The following is a 13,199-nucleotide window of genomic DNA, read 5'->3' on the forward strand; positions in this document are numbered from 1 at the left end:
TATGAGACTGGATACAAAGGAATGTTATCTATCTGTTCAACACATGAGAGCTTACTCATTCAAATGAAATATAGTTACTTCCAATAATCACCTTGGGAGGCCAGACATTCATCTCAATGGAGTGGCCAGTGCTTTGCAATCTCCCTGGAGCTCTTCTTTCATCAACATTACCATCCAAACCTTTTTCAACCCAAACCACAACTTTTTCAATCTCCTCACTAGGGTAGAATTCCCATCCATTCAATTTGATGTTTAAAAATTGCCAAAATCCATTTGGAATCTTCTATTCACACAGCAACAACATCCTTGAAGAGTGATATACTCCAGTTCCCACAGCTTAAACTGTGGAGGGGGGGTGGGATTTAAAGGGCATCTTCAGCCCCCACTTCTCAGCCATCTCAGATACCTCACTATGTCCATTTACTATGTTATATGCAAAATGGTAATAAACTAGTACCTACCTAAAACTGACAATAATGAAAGCACTTGAAAGGACCAAAGGTAATCTACTCCAGCCCTAGCTGGTTTGGCTCAGTGGATAGAGTGTAAGCCTGCAGACTGAAGGGTCCTGGGTTCGATTCTGGTCAAGGGCACATGCCTGGATTGCAGGCTTGATCCCCAATAGGGGGCATGCAGGAGGCAGCCAATCAATGATTCTATCACATCGTTGATATTTCTCTCCCTCTCCCTTTCTCTCTGAAATCAATAAAAATATTTTTAAAAATGTATTTTTTAAAAAAGGCAATCTACTCCAACAATGAAATAGGCAAAAAATAAAGTTTTAGTCTGTCTTCTATTTATTTAGTTATTTATTGGTTAATCCTCACCTGAGGATATTTTTCCATTGATTTTCAGAGAGCGTGAAAGGAAGGGAGAGAGACACATCAATTGGTTGCCTCCCGCATGTACCCTGACCAGGGCCAAGGATTGAGCTTGCAACAGAGGTACATGCTCTTGACAGAAATCAAACCCGGGACCCTTCAGTCTTGAGGGCTGACGCTCTATCCACTGAGCCAAACCGGCTAGAGCTTAATCTCTCATTTATATTTTCATGCCATCAAGTCAGTTTAGCTCTTCTACCCACTGACATGATACTTTTTATCTTATTATTCAAATAGTACTCACTCCCATTTCCCACTGCAAGGAAATTGTTTTACTCCATTTAAGGAAAGCACCTCATCAAATCTTTATACTGACCTAGGATCTAACTACAAGATTTTGTGTAACTTTTAGATGTCACAGATATCAAGAAAACCTAAACGATCACTACAAAATTAATCAGTCCTTTTCAAAAATACAAAGCCACCTCAAAATGTCACCCTAAGTAACTAGTCCTCTTTTGAGCACTTCTCATTTCTACTAGATCAAAAGTAAGAGTTGGATATATAGTCTTGGGCTTCAGTAGGACCATGTGGATATTTTGTGTGTCTTTCACACTCCAAAGTTGAGTCATTGTAATTTGAGACTTGAGTCCCCTTTGTGATGCTTCTGTATCTTCTCTGCCCTGGACTATGACAGTGGCCCTCAGCTATCTCCATTTCAACATACTGTACTCATGATATGGAATTTTTTTATCAAAAGAGGATTCCTCTTCACCAAACTTTGGCCTTTTTAAAAAGTCTCCTGGACCTCTTACACAAATATTTGGAGAGGTCATTATCAGGCTACTTTTTCTATTCTCTCACCACAGACTATGGGCTCAACTCATTTTATATATATCGCTCATTCAAAGGTATACACACACACATATACACACACACACATATACTATTAACTCACATAATTTCAAACTGTCAATATTGGCTCAACCTGCTACCAGTCTATAGGTTCCTTAAGGTAAGAAAGAACATCTTATACTTTTTTAAAAATCCTTACCCGAGGACATGCTTATTGATTTTTAGAAAGAGGGGAAAGGAGAAAGGAGAGAGAAAGAGAGAGAGAGAGAGAGAGAGAGAGAGAGAGAGAGAGAGAGCGATATCAATGTGAGAGAGAACATCGACTGGCTGCTTTCTATACATGCCCGACCTGGGATCAAACGCACAACCTACATGTACCCTGACTGGGAATAGAACCCATAACCTTTCAGGATATGAGGCAATGCTCTAACCATTTAGCAACACCAGCCAGGGCACAATATTTTATACTTCCTTTAATCATCTTCCCCATAATGTCTAGCAACATACAAGGCACACAATAGGTACTCAATAAATACTTGCTAAACCACTGGAAAAAAACAGAAATCCTCTTTACATCATACGGCAACCAAGAATCCTATATAAAAAGCATTGGGGTGCCCTAGCTGGTTTGGCGCAGTGGATAGAGCATCAGCCTGTGGACCAAAGGGTCCCGGGTTCAGTTCTGGTTAAGGGCACATACCTTGATTGCAGGCTCATATCCAGGCCGGGCCCTGGTCAGGGCACATGCAGGAGGCAACCAATCGATGTGTTTCTCTCACATCGATGTTTCTGTCTTTCCCTCTCTCTTCCACGCTCCCTAAAAATCAATGGAAAAATATTTTCAGGTGAGGATTTAAAAAAAAACATTATATGCAAATGTTCAACTGTGCAGGGTCAGGCACCCCTAACCCCTGCATTGTCCAAGGGTCAATTGTAATTTGTTAACGCATCTGTTTTAAACAGAGCTGCTATCACTTTCCCTTTACTGGCAGAACTGATTGTTGGCATCAAAGTCCACTCTGGCAGCAGAGAGGGATGCTATTTTACAGCCCACCACCTGCTCAGAAGTTTGGTTTGGTGATACCTGAGCTATTTGAGATGTTATTCTCTCCCATCCAATTGCTGATGAATATCCTTTTCAGAGCTATACCAAGCCCAGGCTCTATATACCAGTTTTGTAGAACTTCCAGATGTCAGAGACAGCTGGAAAGCCCAACCAGTCATAATGAAACACAGCAGCCCTTTTCAGAAAGCAATGGTTTTTTAAAATGTCACCCCAGTAAACTAGTCTTGGGTCATGATTTTAGCATGGCCCAAAATGTCCCATGAAGTTTCACCTGGATATACACTCTTCAGTTCCTGCCCTGAAATGTTGAACAGTGTTACAGCACAGCTGTTTAAGAAGTTGCCACTTCCACCTCAAAGATGGATGCAATAATGCAGTGATGAGCCAATTTATTTCTTCCCACCATGCTGTAAATGCTAAATATGCACTAATACAACAGGAATATGGAGAAAGAGCAAGGAGAATCAAGATATAAAGGGAGTGTGCTCAGGCGTTATTGACGGCTTTCATTCTGCTACCAAGTTTACCATAGTGTACTATAAAAGGTGTTGTCATAGGACACAATTGAATAAGAAAAACTAGATTACAACATAATAATAGATGCCACTTATGCACCTGCTATGGACCTGGTACTATATACATATCATCTCATATAATCCTCATAGCCCTACGAGATTGGGATTATCATCTCCATTTCATAGATAAGCAAACCGAGGCTCAAGAAAGTTAAGTGACTTGCTTCCTGACACCCAGCTAGGAAGTAGAAGAGAAAGGACTCTAACCTGAGGCTGTATGTCTCCAAAGCTCCACCAGTGGTCGGCAAACAGCGGCTCGCGAGCCACATGCTGCTCTTTGGCCCCTTGAGTGTCGCTCTTCCACAAAATACCAACTTCTGCGCATGGGCCACAAAATTTCAATCGCACTGTACATGCGCACCTGCACGTGGTATTTTGTAGAAGAGCCACACTCAAGGGGCCAAAGAGCCACATGTGGCTCGCCAGCTACGGTTTGCCGACCACGGCCCCAGGCAATTCTGATGCATGCTAAAGTTTAAGAGCCACCGTAAGATTCTAACCTGCGTATGGTACGACCAAGTTAAACCAAGGAAAACCTCATCACTATAAAATACCTCATGGATCCAGGTAAAGAGTGAATTGGCTCCTCTCAGGGATTAGGGTAACATACAGTGCACTTCTCTAAAGAACTTGGAAAAATAAAAAACTGCTTGTTCTCCTATCCCTGGACACCAGCATTATAACAAAACTTAACTGTACCCTTAAATGGCACTAACACTAAGATTTCTAGGCATACCTTAGCAATGAGGTAACCAAATTTTGTTTCTTAGCAGACAGTAGATAAAGAAGCCTGAAACACAAAGCTTTGCCTGCCCCATCAGTATTCTCAATTCTTCACAGACAGTTAGCTTAATTAAGGTCTTCTTAAAATCCAAATAAAGATGTATCCTGCCTCACATATTCTCGCTAACAAATCTGAAAATTACCACGTTTTACAAATAATAAATCATCTCTTTTCAATTTCATCACCATTCATTGAACAGGGAAAATATGACCTTGACATGCAGCCTGCAGTCACTTTTTAAACAACTATTTATTTTTAAATGTTTTATGGGGAAAGGGTGGCTTCTGCTTAAAAACAAAAAACAAAAAAGCAACAACAACAGGGGAACAGAACAGCACATATGAATTATGGGAATAGAAACAGTTAAATCTTATTCTTGACCAGAATTCAACTTTAGTTCACATAAGAAAGTTCTCATCATAAAAGACGGCTTTTAAGTTATGAACAGTAAGAAAGGGTAGATTTGGAAAGAGAACAGTTTCTACATTATTTTAAGGATGAGCATTCAAAAACTGGCATTAACAAAGCCTAGTTTGCATGTCAGGCTATGTAAAACACTGTACCAGCATCCTAGTGGCCGTAAGGTACATTACCTCTTATTACCTCCCTCTTTAGCCTTAAAGCCAAATGTTCTGGCAAGCATAGACTCATACCTAACTAGAACTCTAGCAGAGTGAAATTTCCTTTCTTTTTAAAAACTCAAAGGTCTAGAGCTTTCCTTACTCCCTGTGTAATCATTCAGTGGTTTCTCCCATCTATTTTATCCTATCAACAATGTCCACTTTTCCCAGCTTTCTCTCTGTTCCACTCTAGGGTTCACTTTCCCACCCAACTCAACCATGAACTCCTCTTCTCTCAATTCCAGATGCTGACTGATGTTGGAAAACAACTCCCTATCCCCTGTGACCCCAAACTTAACTCAGCCTAGAATCAATGAACCACTCCAGATGTTCAACTCCTGATTAGTACCTCTCCTCCATGCCCCACCCTACCCTCCAATTCTGGCCCAAGGCTCTCAGGTCACTGCTCTTTATCCTATTTCACTCTGGAATTTCCATCATTCACCTCCCTGTATCTAGAATTCCTCCCACTTGCAGATTGGAAAAACTGGTGTATTCCTACTTTCTCCTTCTTTCAAGGCCATTCTATTTAGGACAATGAATTCCTTCCCCCATTCAGTATCCTTATTTAGTATAGATTTTCTAATTAATGCTGAAACTCGTAAGCCATGGATCTCAGCTAACCTCTGCTTCCTGGGCTCTCCCAAGGTAGCAGCTACCAAAGGCAAGTTCTTACCTTCTTCGACACCAGCTCCAGATAACACCTGAGTACACGTCTTCTTTCTCTCACACTCTGCACTTTAAAACCATATACTATCTGTAGATTCTCTCCTTATGGGTAAATATTTTTATATTTCTTCCTACATGCTGGTTTCTCCTCAACCCTATTTTTACCCAAGATCATTCTTCTCCCTTGCCTCAACCTTAGTGATTCTAGCATGGAAGTGTAAATAGCCTTAAAATTTCTTCCAACTTTACTTTGGAAAACATTATCCTGGAGATTTCAAGGTTCCACTTTTCCCTTAGTTGGTCCTAACATAGGACCAGTGATGATCACTTTTCTTCCCCCTTCACTGCCCAACCAACCCTCTTCCAGACGCTGTTTTTACCTCCCTTCTTTCTAGTGTTCAAGTCCTTTTCGCCCATAATTCTGTTCCCCTGAAAGAAGTACCTCTCTAAAATCCGTTATCCAGATTTGTCATATGAGATCCTCTGCCACCTGTACGAATTTTTTTTCCTATGTAGTGAACTGCAGCATGATTAAAGCAAAGAAGTCCTGGGAAGAACCTCCTTTGCTTCCCAAGGAAGTCTATGCCACTGAGAAAAAAAGGGATCCTCCCTCCACTCACCTGGTAAATCACGTCAGATCTAGAAGTACCCTTGGTATTGCCACCATTCCTTCTGGAACTCCCCTCCACTCTGCCCAATCCAGATTCCAATAGAAGAGTCTGCCATGGACTTAGCTTTCCTCTGCCCTACCCCAACAATTTGCTGTTTTCTTTGTTGGCCTATTCCAGTGGTCTGCAAACTCATTAGTCAACAGAGCCAAATATCAACAGTACAACGATTGAAATTTCTTTTGAGAGCCAAGTTTTTTAAACTTAAACTATATAGGTAGGTACACTGTTATTAACTTAATTAGGGTACTCCTAAGGCTTAGGAAGAGCCACACTCAAGGGGCCAAAGAGCCGCATGTGGCTCACGAGCTGCAGTTTGCCGACCATGGGCCTATTCTAAAGAACAAGTCCTCCTTAACCCAGGCATCTGAGTCCCCTCTTCTTCCTCTATCAGTGACTTATCAGAGCCAAAATGGAAAGAAACATACCTACCTTTGCTGCAAAGCTAGTAACAGGGTCAGCCCTCTTAAAAGTTCATTTGAGCTGTGCCTCATAGCCTGTGCCTCCCACCCCCAACATCTACCCCAAGGGAAGCTGCCTCAGGTGTCATATCAAAAGATGAGTCTGCTTATCAATATCCACATGGTTTAGTCAAGACAGCTATGTCCCTCCTAAACTCTATCAACCTTCAGATTCTCTGAATTTGAGTCACAAAGCTCCCTGCTCCTCCTAGTTCCCCCAGTTTTCCTACTAACTTTGCTTCTTAATCAAAATTTTATAGGTTCCTCTTCCAATCTGTTACTCCTATTTGGAGCCTCTGGGTGATTCTCGAGATTGGGTTACCCCATTTACTCCCCAGTGGAATCCTCCAAATTTCTTTCCTACATACTATCCTCTTTGGTGCCACATGGTGACATCACCATCCAATTTGAGTACTCTGGTACTAAACTAAACTCTGCTCCACTGTGCTGCCTACTATCTCCCCCCAAAATAAACCTCCCCCTATCCTAACATTCAAGGATAGGACAGGCAAACAGAGAACTAGATGACCTTTAAAGTCCCTACAACCTTGGAACTTTATTATCAACCTAATCCCCTCCCAACCCCAAATGAATCCATTCCCCTTCATTCCCCACAAAAAACATTCCAACAGTGTGACTTTGAGAAAATCTTCTAAGCCCAATGAACCATGGGGCTTCCAGAGTAACACTAACCTACAACTGCACCCCCAGAAGTCTCAGCAAAGAATTTTGCAATAGTAGTCCACCTCTGTGCCACAGGGATGACCTCCAAACTGTCTTGAGAGTATTCAGCTGTCGCACAAAGTCCAGGACCCCTTTCCCATACTTGCCTAAAGAGGTCCTAAACCCTGAGCTAGAGGCATCCTAGCCAAAAGACACCTTTCCTTACCTACCGACTACTCTGGCAGACACCAAGAATGAATGAGTATCATCACATCAACAGCTCCTACAGTCAACGTTTACAATTTCAAAACAATAAAACAAAAAACATAGTGCTTCCACTGGGGGAGAGGGGAGGTGTGGGCGGAATAGAAGGGCACCCCCACTGGCCTGAGCTATTGGACTCACGGGTTTGCAGTGTGCTTCCCTCCCGCCTTTCCCCTCAACCACATCTTTCCCTACAGCAGTCTCCCGCACCTCCATAACTCGAAATCCCCAGCCGAGGTACGGCCAGCTCCTCCCAGCCTTGCCCCGGACGTCCCTCTGGCCCAGCCTTCCTCTCGGCGGGACCCTGGCGAGGAAGGCCCCCTCCACCGTCCAGTTCACCTCGCGATCCCTTCCCGGGGTAATGGGCACCCCTTCGGGGCTCTGTCCCGAAGAAGAACCTCGAGGACTCAAGCCCACGAGGCCCGTCGCAGGACCAACCCCCCCTTCCTTCTCCCAGCACCTCGTTCTCCACGCACCGGCCCCCGGGGCTCTTCGTCGTCTTCGTCCCGGTTCGTACCGCCCCCCGTCGGGGCTCCACCCCTCTGCCTGCTCCCGCCCCCAGGACTACCCCCTCCCCACCATGCGCCGCCTGCGCCCTCTGCCCCGGCACGGGACTCCCTTTGGCCTCCGTTCCCCGCCCAGGAGCAGCAGCGGCAGCGGCGGCGACGGCGGCAGCGGCTGCGGCGGCCCCAGCAGGAGGAGCAGCAGTGGCGGCGGCGGCAGCACCGCCCCGGCCCCGCCCCGCCGCCCGCCGGAGCCCCACGCCCCGCCCGCCCCGCCGCCGGACTGCTCCCCCCTAGAAGCCCACCGCTAAGCCCCCCCACGCCCCAGCCGCGATCCGCTCGAATCCAGCTCTGCTGGGCCTGCTGTCCATTCCTCACGCCCCTAAGGACCAGGGTGGGGGAACCCTGGGGTTCGCGGCCATCCCTCGCCCTCCTTCTCCAAGGGCTGGGGGATTGCCCCTGATCCCGAAACCCGGCCCCGTAACTGGAGCCTCCCTCCTTCCAGCCCTCGGCTCTGCTCTCAAACCACTTGCCTCCAGGCCTGGCGCGAAGCGGGTGGAGAGCTTCCACGCCGGATTTCCCCCCTGGCTTGCCGGGGCTAATGGGAATTGCCCCCATCTCATCCCCCCCTTCAATTTAAGACCTCTCCCCGCCGCGCCCGGCCTGGCGGCCCCCGCCCGTAGAGCGAGGGCAGCGGAGCCAGGGCGCTCCGAAGTCATCCCCCGCCTTTTTTTCCAGGGACTCGGATAATTGCCCCTGCCCCCATCACAGCACTCCCACTCCCGAACCCAGGCCCCGCCGCCACCTAAGGGTACCCCTTACCCTACGATTCCTGCACCCTAACACCGGAGAGAACGCAGCCCTGAAGAGCACCCGTCGCACCTCCCCTCTGAGGTTGGAGGGTATTTTCTCCCGGTCTCTTAAAGACTTCATCACGGACAGTAACCCCCCCCCCCCAAAACACACACACACACACACACACACACACACACACACACACAACACAAGACCTTTCTCGCCCTGCCCTGCTGGCCATCCTCCCTTCCGATCCTCGGATTCCTGGATCTGGGGGTTGGGGCCAGGTAGTTAACAAAACGGTAGCCTCCACCTCCTTTTCTGAGGAGTGGGGTAATGCCAATGGTTTCCCCCCTAGGATCAACCAGACCCCCCGTTTCCATGGAGACCCCCGCCCAGCCGGTAAGAAGACTCTTTCAAATCCTAGCGAACAAGTCTCACCTGGCTGAGGGAGAGGGGTGAGGTGGGGGTAGGGTAGGGCAGGAATGGGGTACGAAGTGGAGAGGAGCAGTCCCGAAGGGAGGGGCGAGACCAGAGCAAGCTCCAGGGAGCACTACGTCCGGGGACACGAAGAGGACGGCGCCCCCGGGGGGCAGCTGAACAGCCGCGGGGCGAAGAAGGGACAGGGTTGAGAAAAGGCTTAAGATGGAAAGAAGCAGGGGGTGGGGGATACGAGAAAGCCGGGGAGCCAAAAGGGGTGGAGGGGTTGGGGGAGAGAAAAAAAGACGCACCTGTTCTCCGGTCGGCTCCGCGGGGAGGCTCAGGCCGCCACCCGGGCTCTCTCTTACCCCTTTAGTACCGCCACCCGCCTCCTACTGCCCGGATCTGATGCCCCCCTCCGCCCCTTATCGCCACCGACCTCCTTCTCGTCTCTCTCCGCGGCGGCGGTCGGACTCTAGGAACTGAGAGGAAGAAGGGAGGGCTCAGCAAAGCGGAGGAGAGACAGAGCCACACACTGGCAGCAACCGCGGCGAGCGAAAGAGTGAGGGGGAGAGCGGTGTGTGTGTGTCTTGTGTGTGCGAGCGAAGCCTGGTGGAGTGGGTGCCGGTCGCAGGGCTCGACGGGAAGTGGAGTCCGGCGGGGTCCGCGGGCGGCGCCAGCCCCGGTTCTACGGGACTACAACTCCCAGAATACCGCCTGATCGGGGGGGGGGCGTGGAATCGGGAGGAGGAGGCGAAGGGAGGGAGTAAGCAAGAGAGGGAGGGACGAAAGCTGGGAGCAGGCGGCGGCGAAGGGGGCAGAGCCAAGAGCCCCGGTGACACTGGGAGGGGAGGGGAGGAGGAGGGGATCACTGCGAGGACCGAGCGGATTCCGGAGAGGGAGGCGGCGGTGGCTGAAACAAGCCGGGCAAAGAGCTAGCCTCCCGGGAAAGGCGGAGGAGCTCAATCCGAGGGGCTGCAAGAGCCCCACGCCCCCACCCTCGACGCCCCTCGAAGGGAGAGGTTGAGGAAAGGAAAAGATCCGTGCACCAAGGCCTAGGGGTTCTCACTCTTTCTTTCAACGCTCTCCACCTAATGCCCGACCTGACTTTCTCAGGCCACTGGTGCCTGATACAGTGTGCAAATCCAGAGACCCCAGATCTTCCCTGCTGGGCATCACAGAGCAGATGCATTGAATCCTCTTCTCCCAAAAGCCTTAGGGAGGCTCCCCTTGCTGGCAGGGCGTGACTCCCCCCTTCTTCCCGCCACTGCCCCCCCTTCGTCCTCACCCCCATCTCCCTCCCCATCTCCCTCCCCTGAAACCTAGGCTCGCGTTTCCCTCCCCGCCAAGAAACGGAGTCCCTAGGAGCAACTACCTACCCAGTTCCCTTATGATGGGCCCCTACCCACCAGTATCCCCTTTTTATCGTTGCCCCCCTCACCGAGGTAGTAGTGGGGGCGACCCGAGTTGGACTGGTGTCTATTTTCCCTCTGAGACTAGACGTCCTTGGCACACCGACCCTGTGAAGAGATAGAGATGCACATTAATACTCCGGTTTCCCCCCACCCAAGTTCGAATTCCCATGGAAATAGCTCATAAGGAAAGGGGTTAGTAGTGGAAGTAAGCTGGGGGTGAACCCCAATCCTCAAACCTCACCGGGGCATGGAAATCCAGGGGTTCGTCCCTTTCCTTAAAAGTCATCAAATCACTTGGTGAGGGGATAGTGGGTAGTATGTGATCTAAACCTTAATGTCCAAGCGACTCGAAGCGACGCTATATGTAGGAATAAGATACGAACTAGGCTGCCTTGGCGGGAGGGAAGGTACACCCCCCCTCCGCCGCCGTCCACCACCAAACACATACCCCTGAGAGGGTCAGATGGCCAAGGGAAGGGGGGGAGGCAGTGGGAATGCTGGAGAATCAGAGGGTTGGGGCGGGGAGGGTACGCGGCCCCTTGAGAGCAGAATCCAGATGCTAAGAAGTGGGTGGGAGGTTTGGCATAATTGCAGACGGTGTCTTTTCCTCGATTTTCCCTGAATTGCCGCTGAACACCGTCTAACACTCGTAGTTGCTTACCAGTCGGTCCCCTAGCCCCATTTGTGCGCATGAGGAGGCGGGAGCCCGAGAAGCCCAGGCACAAACTCCGCGGAAGCTGGCCTTCCCCGCCGCTGCGCTGCCGCGGGCCTCCCTCCCTCCGCTGGCGGCCCCGCGGATCTACCTTCGCCCCCGGCAGAGGCCAGACCCCGCTCACAACTCCACGCCCCTACTCCACCCCCGGCTCCCCCTCCCCTCGCCCTCTCCCCATGGGTCCGGCCCAGCCCCTAGCGCCGCCCCGCCCTACGGCTCGGTCCCTAGCCCAGCAAGTGCCCCGAACTCGCCCCCCGCCCCCACGCCCAGGCCGGTCCGGCCGGGCCTGGTTTCCCCCTCCCGCGGCGCCCCGCCCCCGAATCCACGTCCTACTTCGCCACCCAACTCGGCCCGGTCCGGATTCGGCCCGCGCCCAGGCCACCGGAGTCCCCGGTTCGGTCCGGTGTACGGCCACCCACCCCGCCCTTGCCTGGGTGCTGGCCTGGCCCGCTGCCTGCAACCGCCGATCTGGCCCAGGCGGGCGGTCCGGGTCCAGGTCCCGGTGCTGGCCTCGGTCCGGGCGGCGTTGCCGCGTCTCGCCACGAGGGCTCGGTCCACGCAAGATCCGAACCCGCGCAGGGTGGGGGCCGCGGAAAGCAAGTTTCTTTATCTTCCCTCCGCCCCCGCCGCAGGGCCGCACCGTCCCCCCACCCCCCACCGCGCCCCCTTCACCTGGACAGAGCCCCCGACCGCTGTCGCAACTTTGCTCTTCTCCACGCCGCCGGGGAAGCGGGCGACGCGGGAGGAGGAGGGAGGTGGCGAGGGTGCTGGGATCAGGCCGCTGGGCTCAGGGAGGACACGTGGGGGAGGAGGGGAAGGAGGAGGAGGAAGGGGGGGCGGGCCTGCAGTTCTCGGGGCTCCCCCTGCCAGCCCGGGGGAAGCCGGAACCTCGCCGGGCAGCCGCAGACCCCGCACTGGCCACGGGGGAAGAACAGAGCCACCTTCCCCTGCCAGCCCCGGGCTCCAGGAAGGGGGGGGGGGGGCGAGCAACGCCGCTCGAGGTCGGAGATCGAGCTTTTTTTGCTCGTGCTTTATGTGTGATTCTCTCTCCCCTTAGACTCCGTGTAGGGGCGGGGGGGGGGAGCGTAGGGTCTTGCACGCGTGGGGGGGCGCCCTCGCCGGACGCCCCGCCCCTCTCCCGGCCCCCCACTTCCCTAACCCGGGCGACCTCGGTGCACGGCTCCAGCGCTCGGGCACCGAGGCAGCTCGCGGGAGCAGCCCCAGCCCCAGCGCCGAAGTGGGACAGGTGCTGGGGAAGAGAAAATGCCGGAGCTCGCTGCCTCGCCTCGCGTCTCCCGGGCGGCCCACCCTTCGTGGCAACCTCCAGGGCTGCAAACCCCCTGGGTCGCCCTCCAAAGGCAACTCCCGGCCTGGGCGTGGAGGCATCGCGGGGGCGGGAGTGAGAGGCCCCAGGGAGGAAGGAGGAGGAGGAGGAGGAGGAGGAGGAGGAGGAGGAGGAGGGGGAGGAAAGGTCTGTAAAGGGGGATGCCTGCAGGACTTGGGGTCGAAAACCTAGCTCCAAGAGGACTCGGCTTCTGCCCGCTCTCCCCAGGCTCCTCAGTCATCAAACCCAGCCCCTTGACCCTTACCCTTTACCCTAACGACTCTCAGTCTGGCCAGAGGAATAAATCCTCGTACATGTTTACATCTCAGGCCATCCCCAGGACTGAAGGGCTGAGAAGCCTGTGGTCCACATTGGAACTCCGATGACTTTACATTAGCTCCGAGGACAGCAGCTTGCGAAGGAGCTGAAGCTGCCGGCAGACTTCCTTTCACTCTTAGGGTGTTTCTTAGTAGCTCCAACCCTGAGCCCGGCTTGGGGACTTCAAAGGCAGCGCCTCAGCCTACAGGGTATTAGGGGAGGTGCCCCGCAGCTCCAGGAGGGTTCAGGGCTTTGTAAACGGAATG

The 13,199-nt window shown here is 51.9% G+C and overlaps 1 protein-coding gene across 4 annotated transcripts in view; it reads right to left on the bottom strand.

Annotated features, from left to right (window-relative positions):
- Positions 1-12,087, bottom strand: part of BCORL1 (BCL6 corepressor like 1) — a 67,194-nt gene extending 55,107 nt beyond the window's left edge. Inside the window, exons 1-2 of one of the 4 annotated variants that reach the window (XM_036304676.1) lie at positions 11,964-12,087; positions 10,606-10,684 (exon numbers count right to left, since the gene is read on the bottom strand). The gene's annotated coding sequence lies outside the window, so the exon portion shown is untranslated. Of the gene's footprint in view, positions 1-2,376; positions 2,428-9,475; positions 9,745-10,605; positions 10,685-11,963 lie in introns of those variants that run through there. The other 3 variants (XM_036304677.1, XM_036304681.1, XM_036304679.1) reach the window with 3 other exon arrangements.
- Positions 12,088-13,199: the final 1,112 nt, after the last annotated feature.

The sequence above is a fragment of the Myotis myotis genome, unplaced genomic scaffold, assembly GCF_014108235.1.
Source record: "Myotis myotis isolate mMyoMyo1 unplaced genomic scaffold, mMyoMyo1.p scaffold_m19_p_4, whole genome shotgun sequence".
NCBI lineage: Eukaryota > Metazoa > Chordata > Mammalia > Chiroptera > Vespertilionidae > Myotis > Myotis myotis.